This window comes from Schistocerca gregaria, chromosome 8 (genome assembly GCF_023897955.1).
Source record: "Schistocerca gregaria isolate iqSchGreg1 chromosome 8, iqSchGreg1.2, whole genome shotgun sequence".
Taxonomy (NCBI): domain Eukaryota; kingdom Metazoa; phylum Arthropoda; class Insecta; order Orthoptera; family Acrididae; genus Schistocerca; species Schistocerca gregaria.
In genome coordinates, this window is record NC_064927.1 from 287,930,798 (window position 1) to 287,950,291 (window position 19,494).

Here is a 19,494-nt window from a genome sequence, read left to right on the forward strand (position 1 = left end):
TACTCTGTTTTTGTTTTCTTATCACCCTGGTCTGTATCAGACATAACCCCAATAATTGTCTAGAGGTGAGTAAAGCCAGATTTTCAGTTACTGATGTAGCGAAATGGACAACTCTGACGAGGATTTTCTTTTGAACATGTAATACGCAGACACTCTTATGATCTTCACTTAACTGTGTTTATGATTCACAACCTTCATTTTCAGATGCTGTTTTAAATAATTATGAATTACGCCAGTGCCTCAGCTTTTTCTTCCATCAAGCAAGTTCATACAATAACTATAGCAGCATGTACTATCTCTTTTCCTTTGAATACATTCATTCTCGTGAAAATTACAGTAAGATAAAGCAACTTGATTTTAACTGATAGTTTATTCGTTGGCTAACTATGAAGCACTTGAATTTTTTTGTAACGAAACAGAATACCTTTTTTTATCGCAAGTAAGTGGCTCGTTATATGGTTAAAAAATTCGTGTTCCTAGTAAATTAATTGTACGAGGGCATTCCGAAAAGTTGTGTCTCCGAAATTTTTATTATGTTCACAGTGCCGGTTGAGGTATTACATCTCATGTGTACTACTCTGTCGACTTTCCCACTTTGCTGGCGCAAGTTGTAATCCTCTGCATCTAGAGAAGTCAGAATTGTTGCGTGTAACATGTCAATGTGTAAAGTACCCTACGTCGGTGCTTGAGAATCATCATGTTGTAATCCCTCAGCAAACTGAAAGCATCAATTCGAAGAGTTCGTCTACAGATGGACCATCCTCTCATTCAACACGGTAGTGCCAGACCACACACGAACGCTGCGACATCTAAAACAATGCCATACCTTGGGTTCATCGTCATCGATCACCCAGCGTATCACCCAGCGCACAGTTCCGAATTGGTCCAATTCAATTTTAATCTGTTTCCAAAATTTACGAAAACCCTGCAAGGACTTCATTTTGACATTGATGTAGCAGTGCTACCAGAGGTGAGGTTGTGGCTCCGTCAACACAGTCAAACATTCTACAGTGATGGTGTCAACAAACTGGTCCCTGTTTGGAAGAAAAGCATTCATCCCCAGACTTACATGTTGAGAAATAAAAATTTTTTGTTTAAAAAGCTTCAAGAGTTTTCGCATTAAAAAATCGGAGCCATTATTTTTAAAACGCCCTCGTAGAACATGGAACATGCTTCGCTCACAAGCTCATTACGTCGGCGAGTGTGTATTCTCGTTTTCCTTGATTTGGTTCTTCCCACCTTTAGCACGTGCAGAGGTAATCTGTCCGAGCTAAGATGCTCTCCGCCTTTCTCTTGTACTTTCAGGATACCGTTATTAGATATAGCACCTCCAACTATTCGAACTTCACCAGTCTCGTTTGACACGGACCCCGGAATTTAATCTGTATGGTCTCCCATGACAGCGCAACATTTTAAATACCGGTTTACTCAACATTTAAGTAGGTTAAACATCGATTACCTACGAATTGTACGTTAATTATATCCCTTTATTGAAGTCGTAATTACGCTACATACTCCAGTAAACACCCTCATCAGTTTGTTTCTTTTGCCGTCTCTCCTGCCAATTCCCAACATATTAATCGCTCAGCGACCAACAGGTTTTGGACACTTACCGCATTAAAAGTGCGTTTCTCACTGACCAACGGAATCAAACTTTCAGCACTTAAAATTGCTCGCCTATTCTATAGTGCATTATAATTGGTAGTGAAATTGCTAAATAAAAATACCTAATTCACTGAAAGAACAGGTATATATAAAAGTAAAGTTTTTCTGCAAAACAGTGACACACATTAATCCAATCGGCTAATAGGCCTATAGTTTAAAATGATTTGCTCACCCACTGATAGCGCCTAGTACTAACCAACAACAGTCACAGTAAGTTGGACTCGTCTGAAACGCAATATATATAAATTTAATCTATCATCAAACGAATACTGAAACATTTGGGATAGACAAACAGAAGTAACGCATGATCGCCGATTATAACGTCATACATTGACAGCGCTTCCGAAACCATCAGCTTTATACATCAGACCTGACCCGAAACAACATATTTACCCACGCAGCTGTGCTAGCACGATTATTAAGCACTAAACTCTCGTCCGCACAGAAATTAGAGAACGTCACCAACATATTTTTGCCGTGATTTCTCATCAAAAAATAAAACAAAAGTGGTTTTAGACATTCAATCAACTTTGCTGACAAATTTAATTATTTATTTTACAAAATTTTAATCCGGCACGCTTCTTCACTGGTGATAAATTTGGATTTCCCTGTCAGGTTTTAGGAGCTGTTTCTTGCGCAAGGATAAATTATTGGAGCGATCATTCGTTCCAGCCTTCTACTTTAACGGTTCAGTTTTGTCAGCAAAATGAGTGAGCAAGTATTTGGTTCAAACTTATCAACCTGCCATACAAACAGTTGCTGTCCATGATATCAGCTACTGAATTTTCGTGTACCTTCACTTATATATACTAATGTGCTCATACTTTTTTCCTCAGGTCCATGAACGATTCATGGTCTTCATCGAAACATTCTACTCATACCAGGTTTTAGAGCTGCTTCTTATGACCGCTTCATCTAAATTAGTCCACGTGTGCTGTCCTTTCCAGTATGCTGCACTATGTGCACTGATCTGAAACCTCATGGAATATTAAAACTATGTTCCCGAACGCGATTCAAATCTGAGACCCCACATTTCACATGCAGCTGTTCCATAGACTTAGCTGTCCAAGGGTTTATTATTCTCTATGATACCACAGACGTCATCAGATCAAAATAAAACCTGAAGAATGAATCAAATGCATCATATCAAAATCAGGGGGAGTCTATCACGTACCAGCGTAAGCTACAGTCAGCTGTTGACGGAATATATTGAGTCCTTGTTTAACGTTTCATTTTGAACTACTGACTTTTATGACCGAAACACTTCGCAAGAACCAATAAACAGATTAGAATCTAGATGGTGTGTGTGCAACTGTATGAGGTGTTTCATACACAGCCGGCCGGGGTGGCCGAGCGGTTCTAGACAGTACAGTGGGGAACCGCGCGACCGCTACGTTCGCAGGTTCGAATCATGCCTCGGGAATGGATGTGTGTGATGTCCTTAGGTTAGTTGGGTTTAAATAGTTCTAAGTTCTAGGGGACTGGTGACATCAGAAGTTAGGTACCATAGTGCTCAGAGCCATTTGAAACATTTTTTGTCATACATAGGTAAGGTGCTGAGAAATGACATTACATTTGCAGCTGTTGTGTTGCTACTGACAACTGAAAAGCAGTCATATTTACTTACTGTTCCGTTTTGGAAACCCTATTTAGAATCCCAGAAGCACTCTGCGTTATTTTAATTCTCATGTGAGCTCCCGAGGCCCACCGCACGGCGTCCATGGAGACGAGGTGCACGCCAGAGCTTAAGTCAAGTCTTGGTGTTGACTTAGTACTTATGTGACTTAGTACTTATGTACAGTATTTTTAAAATGTGACTACGCCTGTTCAGGCTGTTCTAGTTTTATTTCTAGACCATGTCCACTTAGACATATTATAGAGTCAGATACATCTTCTGAAGAAGGCTCAATTACTTGGGCTGAAACGTAGATAAAGGTTGGATTCATTATCAGAATCGAGGCTGATAGTTTCTTATATTATCACGACTGCTGACCGTGCTGCAATTTTGAAAATACAAAAAAAAAGGATCAAAACGAATCAACAGCTTTCTCAACACGTTAGTTCCAAACAAAATTAACGAATTGCCCCTATAATTTCAACGAATAGTCCGTTGCTCTGTATCCACATGTAAAACATTTTGTTCCTTTGTCTGGTTAAAATCCATGGTGTTCGTGATAATTTTTGTAAATATCTTGTTCGTTCCGAAGAGATGCAGACAGCCAACAGGAGACCAGCTACATACGTACTATGGAACAACGGCGAAGGGAAGTAGGAGATCTTCCTCGCACAGTTACCCAAAATTCTACTCTGTGCTACCCCATTAAAGGACCACCTTTTCTATAGCCTGTAATCGTCTCCCCTAACGACGCATATGTTTGAAATTTTGCTCGAAAGTGCATGTAACCTTCCTCTGGAAAGGTGCAGAAGCGTGGCACCCCATGGTGAAGCACCTAACGCGAAGTGTAGACAAATGCGAAAAACAGACCAAAGCTTATAAATTCGTGTAGGTGTAAGGTAGTTTAATAATATCGCATTGGAACCAAATTTCATTGTTCTGCCCAACGCCGTCGTGGACATGGGAAGGCTGTCACACCCCTTCTTATACATATATCAGTTATTCTTTTGACGCATCTGCGATGGACGTGAGACTCGTAATCAACAGCGTTGGAATCAGGCTGTTTCCTTATAGGTTGCCGAGGATAACATTTCAGATACAACGCCGCTTACGATAGACACGAAAAAGCCTCAAGGGCTAACCTGAGGGGCGACTACGAAACTATACCTTTCGTTATCGGCCGGCCGGTGTGGCCGTGCGGTTCTAGGCGCTTCAGTCTGGAACCGCGTGACCGCTACGTTCGCAGGTTCGAATCCTGCCTCGGGCATGGCTGTGTGTGATTTCTTTAGGTTGGTTAGGTTTAAGTAGTTCTAAGTTCTAGGTGACTGATGACCTCAGATGTTAAGTCCCATAGTGCTCAGAGCCATTTGAACCATTTGAACCTTTCGTTATACATATACTGAGATGCATATGATTATTCTGAGGCTATTGTATCAATCTATCTTCGTGTTACAACAGTTGTTTATAATGATCACACTGCACGTAGCACTCACATTATTTCCTATTGTTAGCAACATTTGCACATGAGTTGGTTTGTGCGGAAAAAAATTATTCAGTGTAGCAGAATGAGTCTGCCACCAATAAATACTTTACTCTGCTCTTAAAATGATGTCCATTAGTAGTTAAACAATTCACGGCAATCCACTGAAATTGTGTGTGTGTGTGTTGGGACTTATCGGCGCTCAACCTCGAGGTCATCAGCCCCCTGACACGCATTAAAGGGAACGAACGTGGACAGACCTAATAAAACTGAAACACACACTCAAAGAAAGCAGGAAAAGAAGGGAAGTGCTACATAAGAAAGTAGAACTAAGGAAAGGGAAAACGTAGCAACAACAATGCCACAGTAAATTGTCATTGGCTGGCCACTTACATAAAATATGGGCGAGCTTGTCACACAGTGGGCAAAATAAGATCCTCTCCCTCAAATCTTTGTAAAAACATTTGACATGACACAGAACTTTAAAACTTTAACCACATTCGGCCGAGTGTTGCCTAAAAGAGATGGCAGGTCCGCTGGCAAGACAGCCGCGGCCCGCTGGTCAGAAAATGAAACGCAGTGCAATAAAATGTGGCGTACAGTGACCTGGACGTCACAAGCACCACACATTGGAGGGTCCTCCCGCCGGAGCAGGTAGCCGTGCGTCATAGGGCTGTGGCCTGTCCGAAGCCGATTGAGGAGAACCTCGTCCCGCTGACGGGGCTGAAAGGAAGTACACCACGCACGCGTTGTGGGCTTGACTTTATGGACTATTGTCAGTCACTTCCCGCCACTCATCCTCACATCGACACATTACTCGCAAGCTCAACAGCGAGGTGAGTGCGTGCAGGGGTATAGCACACTGAGATACTTGTGGATCGAAACACGCCTCCTTGGCTGTGAGATCTGCCCTTTCATTCCCAGAAATGCCAACATGCCCCGGAACCCGGCAGAAAGCCACCACGTTCCCCAGTCGCTGAAGTTGGAGGAGGGCATCCTGGATGGTCTGGACTATTTTATCTACTGGATACAAACGTTGCAAAGAATGAAGGGCACTTGGTGAATCGGAACAGACAAGAAATTCAGGACAGGAATAGTGTCTCATCTGTTCCAGTGCCCGCAAGATCGCAGACAATTCTGCATCAAAGACAGTAAAAGTCTGAGGCAGTCGCACCTTGAGGACACGATCCGGAAAAACAACAGAGCAACCAAAGGAATCCCCTTGTTTCGACCCATCCGAAAAAACAGTTCCATAGTCGTGGTGCTCAGATAAAATGGCAGAAAATGCTGCATTAAAAACGGTGGCAGGAGTGCAATCTTTCTTGTACTGCAATAAATCTAAAATCACTCCAGGCCTCTTCAGTAACCAGGGTGGCAGGCGGTTAAAACCCAGGATTTGGGGTTGTACAGACTACACACCGAGGGACTCTAGCACACGTTGCACACGAATCCCAAACGGCAACGTAGCAAATTGTGTGTTCCTCAATGACGGACACTTTCTTTACACGGTTTTCGAAACGGAAAATTTTGTTTGATTTGATCAGTGAAGCAAATGGACAACTCCGTGTGATAACATGAAATAACAGTACGCAATGCACGCTACCTTTTCATTTTTATATCTCCTGTGTCTTACAACTTGAACATTACAAAAAAATGGTTCAAATGGCTCTGAGCACTATGGGACTTAACTACTGTGGTCATCAGTCCCCTAGAACTTAGAACTACTTAAACCTAACTAACCTAAGGACATCACACACATCCATGCCCGAGGCAGGATTCGAACCTGCGACCGTAGCAGTCGCGCGGTTCCGGACTGCGCGCCTAGAACCGCTAGACCACCGCGGCCGGCTGAACATTACAAACAGACATTTGTTTAGACGTTTTGACAGTTGTGTGCTAATCTCCTCCAAAATGAATTTGTGATCAAGCTGTAATCCGAATATAAAACACTTTCTTCTGTATGCTTGGACTCCTACATTAGGCATATACTGGCAGGAAACAAGTTCTGAATAGGATCACTTAAAAGTCGCGTCGCTAATATTGAGGAAATAGAAAGTGCTTTTCGAGCACAGTTGGAAGAGACAAGGATTTCTGGTAAGATTAGTATATCTAGAGTAGAAGAAAATGGTATAACGGGAGTAGGATACGTTATGAACAGGAAGGTAGGGCAAAGAGTCTCTTATTGTGAACAGTTCAGTGATAGGGTTGTTCTTATGAGAATCGACAACAAACCAACAACGACGACGATAGTTCAGGTACACATGTCGACGTCGCAAGCTGAAGATGGGTAGATATAGAAAGTTATGACGATACTGAAAGGGTAATTCAGTATGTAAAGGGATATGAAAATCTAGTAGTTATGGGAGACTGGAATGCAATTGTAGGGGACGGAGTGGAAGAGAAGGTTACAGGAGAATGTGGGATTTGGACAAGGAATGAGAGAAGAGAAAACTAATAGAGTTCTGTCATAAAAATCAGTTAGTAATAGCGAATACTCTGTTCAAGAATCACAAGAGGAGGAGGTATCTTGGAAAAGGCCGGGTGATACGGGAATATTTCAGTTATATTACATCGTGGTCAGAGAGAGATTCCGAAATCAGATACTGGATCGTAAGGCGTATCCACGAACAAAGATACACTCAGTATATTAGTGATGAAGAGTGGTCTGAAGTTTAAGAGATTAGTCAGGAAGATTCAATATGCAAAGAAGTGTGTTACGGAAGTACTAACAAATGACGAGATAAGGATGAAGTCGTCCCAGTCTATAGTTAAAGCAATAACGAATAGTTCAGTAGGCAGTACAGTTGAAGATGAATGGACGTCTCTATGAAGGGCCATCATTGAACTTGGGAAGGAAAACAAAGGTACAAACAAAGTAACTGCTAAGAAACCATGGGTAACAGAAGAAATACATCAATTGATCGATGAAAAGATGAGGTATAAAAATGTTCCGGGAAACTCATGAAACAGAAATACAAGTCACTGAGGAATGAACTAAATAGGAATTCCAGGGTCACTATGACGAAATGGCTGCAGGAAAGGTGTGAAGACATCGAAAAAGACATGATTGTCGGAAGGACAGCTCATCATACAGTAAAGTCAAAACAACCCTCGGTGACATTAAAAGCAAGTGTGATAACATCAAGAGTGCAATGGGAATTCCACTGTTAAATGCAAAGTAGACAGAAGATAGATGAAAAGTATTCACTGAAAGCCTCTATGAGAGAGAAGATTTGTGTTATGTGATAGAAGATGATAGACGAGTCGATATAAAAGGAATGGGGGATCCAGTATAACAATCAGAATTTAAAAGAGCTTTGGAAGCGTTAAGATCAAATAAGACAGAACGGATAGATAACATTCCATCAGAATTTCTAAAATCGTTGGGTGAAGTGGCAACAAAACGGCTATTCACATTCGTGTGTAGAATATATGAGTCTGGCGACATACCATCTGACTTTCGGAAAGCATCATCGGCACAATTTTGAAGACGGCAAGAGCTGACAAGTGCGAGAATTATCGCACAATCAGCTTAGCAGCTCATGCATCCAAGTTGCTGACAAGAATAATATACAGAAGAATGGAGAAGAAAGGGAGAGGCGATTTTGACGTTTCGGTTGATAATGAAAGCAAGACTACAGAAAAATCAAGATACGTTCATAGGATTTGTCTCCCTGGAAAAAGCCTTCGACAGTGTAAAATGGTGCAAGATGTTCGAAATTCTAAAAAAAAAGTGGGGATAAGCTGTAGGGAGAGACGGGTCATATAAAATATGTACAACAGCACTGAGGGAATTATAAGAGTGGACGACCAAGAACGAAATGCTGATATTAAAAAAGGGTGTAAGACAAGGATGTAGCCTTTCGCCCCTTCCGGTCAATCTGTACCTCGAGGAAGCAATGATGGAAATAAAAGAAAGGTTCAAGAGTGGAATTAGAAGGTGAAAGGATTCAATAATACGATTCGCTGATGACATTGCTTTCCTGAGTAAAAGTGAAAGGATATCTGTGGTGTCACCGCCAGACACCACACTTGCTAGGTGGTAGCCTTTAAATCAGCTGCGGTCCGTTATTATACGTCGGACCCGCGTGTCGCCACTATCAGTGATTGCTGACCGAGCGCCGCCACACGGCAGGTCTGTCTGTCTCTGGGCACTGTGGGACAGTCCCCTAGAACTTAGAACTACTTAAACCTAACTAACCTAAGGACAGCACACAACACCCAGTCATCACGAGGCAGAGAAAATCCCTGACCCTGCCTGGAATCGAACCCGGGAACCCGGGCGTGGGAAGCGGGAACGCTTGCTATTAGATGGAGCTGCTGAGGGTAAAAACTCTAGAAGAAGACAGAGACTGGAGTACATTCAGCAAATAAATGAGGACGTTGGTATTAAGTTCTGGTCTGAGATGAAGAGGTTAGCACAGGAAAGGAATTCGTGTTAGTGGCGGCCGCATCAAACCATCATAAGACTGATGACCAAAAAAAAGAAAATCACAGAACGGACAGGTATTGTTGGCCAACAGACAATTGTAGTAATACTAAAAATTGTATTTTAGTGTAACTGCCTAATAATATTAACCGTCTAAAAATGGCGTAAATAAGAATATCTATGGTGTTTGTTACAGTTGTCCAGTGTGAGTGATTTACGAGATATCGTATTTTGAGAAGTTCCCATGTTTTTATATCAGCTTACATTGTGCTTGTGTGTTCCTTGAGTGCATTTCTACTTTCTAGGCATTGTGTAACAGACCAAATATTAGATCTTGAGTCTACTATGGGATTTACCAATGGAGAATAAGTCGACTTGTTCATGGTGTGTGGAGAGTGTAGGAAGTACCCAGTTCTGTACAGTGTACGCCGCAAGATATCCCAATAGACATTATACATCTCGGCAGTTATCTTTCAACCTCTTCAACCAGTTACCTGAAAGTGTTAGTATAACACCTAGACAACGTAACAGAAGGATACAAGTTACGACAGAACAGGCCGAAATTAATGTTCTTGATGTTGTTGATCCGCACGTTAGCTCCCAAGTCAGGAAAGTGTCCTCGGCATTCTCAGTTGACATAGTTTCCATCTCTATCACCTCTATCCATCAATAGCTATATGGGAAGGATTATGAGATTGCTTTTATCTTCTGTACATGGGCATTAAGACAGGATACTCCTGGTGTATCATTATCTTGTTTAGTGTTGAAGCCCCAATTTACCAATCATTGCAGGTAAACCACTGAAACATGCACTTTTGGTTCGTTGTTATCCCCCGTTGGCTTCGTCAGGTGGAACGTCAGTTTCCGTGGAGTGTAAATGTGTGATAGGCGATAGTGATGGTTCAAATGGCTCAAATGGCTCTTAGCACTATGGGACTTAACATCTATGGTCATTAGTCCCCTAGAACTTAGAACTACTTAAACCAAACTAACCTGAGGTCAAGACACAACACCCAGCCATCACGAGGCAGAGAAAATCCCTGGCCCCGCCGGGAATCGAACCCGGGAACCCGGGCGCGGGAAGCGAGAACGCTACCGCACGACCACGAGATGCGGGCTAGGGGATAGTGAGCCATCAGTGTTGTTGTAGCCTGCTAACAGATTCTCTTTCTTTGGGCAAAGCTGAAACACACTGTCTACAAGGGCATACCAACTACACCCGATGATATAAGATATTGCTGTATCCTGCTCGCAAATCTCCGCTGAAATGCTACCACGTGTGCAGAAATCGTTCCCTACCAGACTGGAAGCGTGTAATGCCACCGTCTGTGCTCATTTTGAACAGGAACTGTTATGATCAGTTATGTCTTTACTTTTGAGCGTCCACATAAGTAGCATATGCACTTGTGTAGTTCTTTAGTGTGTGATACCAAAAGTATTATACGATATCTCCTAAACGGCTCGCACTAGAATATTTTGACGAACACCACTGATATTCTGATTTACATACATTTAGACTGTTACTGTCAATAGGCATTGTTGCATTTAAAAAAGTGTAGGTCTGCTAAGTTTTTTTGAGATCTATTGATAGGCTTACAAATGGTTCAAATGGCTCTGAGCACTATGGGACTTACATAATTTCTGAGGTCATCAGTCCGCTAGAACTTAGAACTACTTAAACCTAACTAACCTAAGCAGATCACATACATCCATGACCGTAGCGGTCGCGCGGTTCCAGACTGTAGCGCCTAGAACCGCTTGGCCACTCCGGCCGGCGATAGGCTAACAGTGTGAGCTTCTGACTACCAGTCTATTAAGTGAAAACCACACATCAACAGCACCTTCCGTTTCTGTAGTGTTTGGAGGCAAAGTATAAGTGATTCACTCTGTAGTGTGTTATTTCTAAGTATTGTGACAAGGAATTGGCTATGGACCGTTTACTAATGTCCACGAAAACTGCATTAACCGTCTCTAAGACTATACTTAATTTAATATATATCGCAATATTTGTATGATCTGCAAACAAAACTAACTTGCCATCTGCTAATGCTACTGACGAAAGGTCATTGATGTGCAGAAGAAAATGTTTGGGCCCTAAGATGGTACCTTGTGGAACATGAAATGTAGATAGTTCTCAATGTGGAGATGCCTGATGGTTTAATATATGTGTCTTTGCTACCGACACTCATTGTTTCCTGTTAGGCCTATAGAATCTGGACCGTTTTGAAGTATTTATTGTTACACAGTAATGTTCGAATTTGTTTAAAAGCATTGTGATTTACTAACTGAAATGTATCTGACAGAGAATAAAATATACTAGTGGCTCGTAATTTATTGCCTAATGAATTAGGTGCATTCTCGCTGTGTGTGTAGATAACCTTGTCGCAGTCAGAATCATTTACAGATCCGAACTGTGGCTTTGACAATATAGTATTTGTTTACGTCAAATATATTCGCACCTGTGATTATTGACAACCATCAGCTGTATAATAGAATGAGGACAATGGAAATTTTCATTGGTACCAATACATTGTGCAGACAAAGTTTAATAATATGCAGAAATGCGAATACGAATTTCGTATTACATACGGCCGTCGATCGCTGCAATGGCCGTTCCTTCAGACATTGTAAAAAATATTAAAACAACACAGGCATTGCAACATAGTATGCCATGACATGCCTGTTAAAAATCTTTTTACACTGTATTAAACTCTTACTAATGTTTCGCTTACTCTTAATGCCTTCTGCTCGTCTTCTGGTTGTCAGTTTCCTCTTTCATTATGTTTTGTGATCCGGAGTGATTATCTTTTCCTCGTGCTGCATTTCGTTCGATATCCGTATAACTATCGACAATACTTTGCAATATATCTCGTAATAAGCTATAACATTAATATAGGAGCAGTTTCTATCGGACTGAAGCATTTTTTCGTCTTACAAGATACTTTTACTCCTTCAGTACCCATCACTTCTTAGAACACTTTTGCCTAATCTTGGTCAGTTTAGGAAAGAAACAGTTTTCAAATGAGGTAAGGTTCAAAAATGATTCAAATGGCTCTGAGCACTATGGGACTTAACATCTATGGTCATCAGTCCCCTAGAACGTAGAACTACTTAAACCTAACTAACCTAAGGACATCACACAACACCCAGCCATCACGAGGCAGAGACAATCCCTGACCCCGCCGCGAATCGAAGCCGGGAACCCGCGCGTGGGAGGCGAGAACGCTACCGCACAACCACGAGATGCGGGCTAAATTAGGTAAGGACATTATTGGTCACGATGTAATTTTCACTGATGCCGTGAGCACTGTAGACACCACTTTAGTTCAGGTCCTTGTGGAGTGTCCTAAAAAAGTCAATTTTTGACTTACTGCCTACCCTCTGGAACTCTGGTTTAGTCGATTTATGTATCCTACTCCGTATTAACAATTAACAAAAGGAAGTCCCTGCATGGTCTGGTAGGCGATTCATAGGTAATTTTTAAATATAATTTTGAGCAGTTAACTGCTATAGTTTAAGAAGTTTACAGTAGGAATTAGGTTGAATGATAGTATTACTGAATGTAATAATTTCTTACAGGCAGAGTTTTCAGAAATTTGCATTAAAATTTCTAGCAACGGGTGGTTTTTTGTGTAGAGATTGAAATTACCCGCAGTTGCTCGGTATACACTTACTATTATTAAGGCTTTAGTATTAATTATAATTTCTATCGTACGTGTTACCATATGCCTATCTAGGCGTTATTCATGAAATCTACTTTCTTAAACTTATAGTTCTTGATGAATTTGGTGGGTCCTCCTTTCTTCAATTCTGCCCTGCAGAAGTGAGATGTTAACCTAAATACTGTAATACTTAATACAAGTGTTCATCTCGTCACACGATGTTAAGAGAGGTGTATTATTTCAACTGGATTTGACGATGTAATTCACCAACAAAGATAACAAGCACATTCATTTTTCTTCTTACTCCTCGAACGTGCCGGCCGCGGTGGTCTAGCGGTTCTAGGCGCTCAGTCCGGAACCGAGCTACTGCTACGGTCGCAGGTTCGAATCCTGCCTCGGGCATGGATGTGTGTGATGTCCTTAGGTTAGTTAGGTTTAAGTAGTTCTAAGTTCTAGGGGACTGATGACCATAGATGTTAAGTCACATAGTGCTCGGAGCCATTTGAACCATATTCCTCGAACGCAGTTTTTGTCCAGTTTTTGAACGGTAAACATGTGATACAATATGCATATCCACAAATTCAAAGCTAAATATAGTTAAGAAGACAGCGGGAACTGCTAGAGGAAGCATGCCGTGTGGTTCCGATTACAGAAACATGGTTTTACTTATGAAAGAGGGCGAGAAATGAGTTTAAGAGGTAAATGACGCATGAAAGAAACATTTTTAGTCCTAGAATTAAAATTTTTTGAGATGAAGGTGATGAAACTGGCAGATTAGTAAGATTACAACAACATTTCAAATACAAAATTGACAGGGAGAGAGATATACGAAAAACATGTAGCTTCTCAGATCAAAAACTTACAATGAAAAACATAAATTCTATGGATGTCTCTAAAACAGTTCAATTTATAGCAGTAGCTGACTGAACACTGGAACAACAAGAATGATGCAGCCACTCTCTGACTTTGACATAAAATGTCCAGCCCAAATCTTAGGACTAACACACAGTAGACAAATGTTACCAGACTCGTCTCCTTATTCACTGAAAGAGAGGGACATCCCCACTTCAGTTTGCTTCTACTGACTCATCATATTACACGTTCCAGTCACATGAATGGGACCAGCGCCTACGTCCGACTTCAGCTTGTAATAACCACTCACAGATGACTTGTGGTAGAGCTAACAGCGGGGGTACGTGAAGCGTGTCATACAATAGTACAGTCGTTGTCGTAATGCCGAAACGGAGCAATTTATCTAAGGTCCAGAAGTGTATGGTAATGGGCCTTTGGGGCAAGTATGGAAGCATTTCCCAAACGGTTATGTCAGTAAACCGTTCGCGTGCCACGTGGTTAAAGTATACGTGCGGCAAAAAGGGACTATCCAAATCGGTGGAGAGGCAACTCTGTTACATGATGGGCCTTAGACGATAGAGGTGAATGACGGGTATCGAGATGTGTATGAGCGACTACACATGCAACTATTGAGCAACTGACTGGACTGATGAACCAAAGGGTTGCCAACAGTGCCTCCTCAATAGCTGTTCACCGATCGTTGGTATGTATGGGCCTCTGCAACAAACGCCTGGTTCATGCACCCATACTGACTGCAGTTCATTGGAGCTGAAGGCTGGAATTGGCAAGCCAGTAGCGCAACTGGACGTCCTATGAGTGGCGAAAGGTAGACTTCTCAGATGAATCACGCTGTATGCTCCATCGGACAGAGGGCCGTTGGCGTGTACGAACCTGCACCAATCTTTGGCAGTGTCCGGGCCGGACGAGCGAGAGTTACGGTCTGGCGAATGTCTTCCTGATATTCCTTGGATGATCTCTTCAGTCTGCAAGGCGCATTGTATCAACACAAGTATGTTTTTGTCCTTAATTCCATGTCCACTCCTACATGCAGTTTGCTTTTCCTCGTTAAGATGACATCTACCAGCAGGACAATGGAACTTGTTACAGAGGTCGAAGTGTACTTGCGTGATTTTAAGAGCACCAAGATGAATTTACCGTTCTCCTCTGGCCACCAGACTCGCCGGATCTTAATCCAATCAATCCGCGGGAAGTCCTCGGTCGAGCAGTTAACACCGTGCATCCTCAACCGTGAAACCCACTCGCCACGGTGATTCAGTCGATATGACGTCACATACCAGTCGATATCTTCCACAACCTCACTGACTTCCATTACATGTCGGAGCCGTCCACAATTAAAATGTTTGTTATTCAGGCTTTTCATGGTTGCGTTTGCCTTACAGGACAGTACATAAAAGGTAATAAGATGTGTAGTATAGTGATATGCTAGCCGCGTCGTCGTGGACTAGAGGCACTCATACCTGGACACGGAGCCAAGTCGCGAGTGCCCATCTCGGAGTAGGGTCAGGGTTGCTTTATCCCAGTGCAGCGACCGGTGCAAGACATGTTCAAAATGGCTCTGAGCACCATGGGAGTTCACATCTGAGGTTGTCAGTCCCCTGTACTTAGAAGTACTTAAACCTAACCAACCTAAGGACAGCACACATATCCATGCTCGAGGCAAGATTCGTACCTGCGACCTAGCAGCAGCGCGGTTCCGGACTGAAGTGCCAAGAACCACTCGGCCACAACGGCCAGCACGAGACACGTCTTGAGGATAGTCGACATCAAAGACCAAACTCATTGACCTTCACTGACAGCCACTCATCCGAACAACAGCTCTCTCAAGCCGAAATGACAACCTGCAGGGGAATGGCATGCGGAACAGTGGAAGGAACGCTGACGCATACTTTGCTGCTGCAATACAACATCTAGGGACTGTGTCAGAACTGTAAAAGCCTAATCACTAGCGCAAATTCACGTCTAAAAAGCGTAGAAAAGAATTTATGAATTTACCTGCATTTAGTAAATTTTGGGCACAGTTTTATGTTGTTTCGCGTGGACATGCACAGTTTCATCTGGAAATTTATAATCGTGTGCATTGTTAGACAGTTAAATTCACAGTTTCCCTGATTATCTGCTGAAGGTAAGCTAATCTGATTGTCTGTGAAGCCAGCCAGCTCTACTGCAACATCTGACAGCATCACAGCACTTTTTTATTTAGGGAAAAACAAAAACCAATGCGTTTCACATTGAGCACAAGCCTTATAAACAAAAAAGTATTCACATTTTGTATTCACATTCTGCCTGATCTCAGCAGTTACTGTGCATTAAAGTAAGGAGTGGGTTACGGGAAATCTTCTGGATATCTGCATTACGGGTGGGCAGAGCTAAATCGAAACTTGTGAAGAGAAACTACTAATCGGGTAAACTGCGCTTAAGATCCAAAATGGCGAAGTCTCAGGAGAAGAACAATTGTAATAGCTTTCGTATCTAGGAAACATAATGGAAGAAGAGAAGGATACGTCAATCGCAGATTAGCAGAGACGAAGGAAGTTTTCTTGATTGATCGATCTCTATAGCGTTAAAATATATACATCGACTTGTGGACGATATTCCCGAACATGTCGGATATGTAGGCTACTAGAAAACCTTTGGATTAATATCAAACGTATGTATGGGATGTAAGGAGGCCAATAATTGTATAGGTTTCTGAACGTGCTGTTGTTTAAGTGCATCAAAATTTAACACATAGCTGAAGTACGAAACGCAAGAAAATAGTCAACAATAAATGTTCACGGAAACCACTAACCAAAATAAAGTTTCTATTATTGAGGTTCTGTCGTTTATCAATAGATTTTTTTACACTACTTCGAAAAGAAGATGATAATTAAAAGGGAACACGCCAATTAATTGTCATTGATGTTGAGTGTAATACTTAAGTAGAAACGCTACAGTTAACGTAAGGCTACGAAGAGATGTTCAGTATGGTGCCAGTTTAAATACTGTATCGGAAATACTGAAAAAAAAATATTTACCGTAAACATTATTTGTTTATTTTATCTGAAATTTCCGCGACTGCGTCGGAGACACTACAAGTTCGCTATTGTGCAGTGCTGTAAATCATTCGAGCTAGCATGTAGAGAATGCATACGCGTGGCGAGGCAGCCTGTACGACAGGAGTGTAGCGGGACTGGTAACATAACTTGCCGCCTCATTGTAATTCATGAGATTGCATCATTTGCGCAGGTGATGACTGACTCCTACTCACGCACCTACTATATTCTCGGCAGCAGATATATCTGTATATCTGCAGACTGCACTGACACGGGAACACTTGCTCACGCCATCTGCAGTGGCAAATAGTTCTACCGTAGCTGTTTTGCTCGTGTAAGTGTCGCTTCAGCATAGTTTGTGACGCTACTGTGTCGGCACTTCAGATATTGGCGTATTATGACGTCAGACGTATCACGTTGTCCATCGGCGAGATTCTAGAATGAATCGCTTAATTTACTCACAGAATTCCAAAGATTACTGAGAGCAATTAGCATGTGTCCTTGTCTTCAGAAACATAGTTCATTCGCCCACATCTCATTAACATAATATTTGTCACGTCATATTAATACTAAGAGACAAGCAGTTAAAAACATAAGTAATCCGTACATAATGTCATTACAGGCACGTTTAGATGACACGTGATGTATGTGTCGTGTTTAGTGGTTTTCGTTCATAGATTTTTCCAAGGAAGTTAACTTACAATAGCAAAAATGCTGGTGTAATATTTGTTCATATTGATAAACTGATACTACTAACACTTCGCGAATTACACATGCGCGAGTGAGTACACTCTATCATCCACTCAATCGCTGACACACACACACACACACACACACACACACACACACACACACATACACACACACACTTGTGAAATAAAGTCGTCATGACGTTCAAACTGCACGGTTGGCAGCTGGACGAATTACTATGGGCATGTAAATAACACGGTACACTGTGCTTGTGCGAGGCATGATGGGAGTTAGTATGCACGTGAAAATATCACGGTGCACCGTGCTTGAGCGCATAGCTCTCGCGAAGGCGTACTATGCGAGCAGTAACAGCCCAGCTGCGGTTCAAAGGAATTTTGCGACCGAATTCAAGCTGAAGACAACCGGTCCAAATACGCTAACAATCAAGAATTTATTCGCAAGTTTCAGAGAATAGGTAGTGTTCGTGATAACAGCGTTGGCACTGTCGGGCTTCCAAACAGGGTGAAAGCGCCTGATAACATCGAGAAAACAAGCGTTGTGTTTCAAACCACCCGCAGGAAATCTATAAGACGAGCTGCTCAACAGGTGGGAATCAACCGGGAGATGCTGCGACAAACTGTTGTTGAAGATCTGCATCTCTGCCCTTACAAAATTCAAACCCATCATCCATTAAACATGAAGACCATGGAACAGCTATTGTGTTTTATCGACACTATTGTCCACAAAAATTTACGAACAGGGTTTTAATGTGAGTATGGATTGTTTACCGACGGAGCCCACTTTCATTTGGATGGGTTCGTCAAAGAGCAAAATTGATACATTTGGGGGACTGAGAAATTGCATTTCGCCATCGAGATAACATTTCACCCTCAACAGATGATTGTGCTGTGTGCAGTGTCCAGTCACGGAATAATTGGTACGATATTCCTTGATGGCACGGTAACTACCGATCGGTGTGTGAAGGTCTTAGAAGATGATTTCATCCCCATTGCCCAAAGTGAGCATGATGTCGACATGATGTAGTTCATGCAATACGGGGCTCGACCCCATCGAACCAGGAGAGTCTTTGATGTCTTTAAGGAGCACTTTCGGGACCCCGTTCGGGCTACTTTAAAGACAAGGTGTACAGCAATAACCACAAAACCATTGCTGGGCTGAAAATAGCCATTCAGGAGTTCATCGAAGCTGGTCATGCAGATTTTCGGTATTCGTCTGCGGCACATCATCGCCAATGATGGTAGGCATATCGAACCTATCATAACTTTATCGGATTATTTGTAGTGCGTTTACATGTTGAATAAAGTGTGTTCGCGCCGTAGTGTGTAACTAATTTACGTGTCTTTTTTTCATATAGTTCAATAACTGTCAACCTGTAGCAGATGAACGTGTGGATATCCGTGTCTCGTAAAGGGCAGAAAAACTCAATATCCATTATGTTGAACATTTATTCCCGATTAACGTGTATGTGTGCTCGAACAATAACCGGAACGAAGGTTGTCCAAAATCTAACACTGACACTTAACTCACTAGGAAATCAGTGTTATGTGACGTTTGGTGTCGACACACCAAACGGTACCTATGATGCACTTGTGATGGCACTTTAATATTGCGTGCCTTCTAGTCAGGTTCATATTTGACAGAAGAGTAAAAGCTTTTGAACCGTGCCAGTTTACTTTCCCCGTATGTCTAATTCATGTAGTTGGAATTACCGTAGGGTTAGGTGAAATAAAGATACTGTAGTATCAATGTTTCAGTCCAAGCGAATATCACGTTTGTCTGGTTGGATAAAAGTTTACTTGACACTGTCCTTCGTTATTGTGCAATACAACTCACCAAACATGGAGTCAACCAAATTAGAGGTACGTCATTTTCAGTCAACATGCGCAGCAAGCACACGGTGTAGGAAACTAAACGGTACGGCTATGTCGCCGAGGCAAGACTGATTGGTGTATAGAAAAAAAAAAAATAACTGTGAATCCCAGCTACAACAAGTGTAGACCGACAGGAGTTCGAGGTTTTGTGCAAAT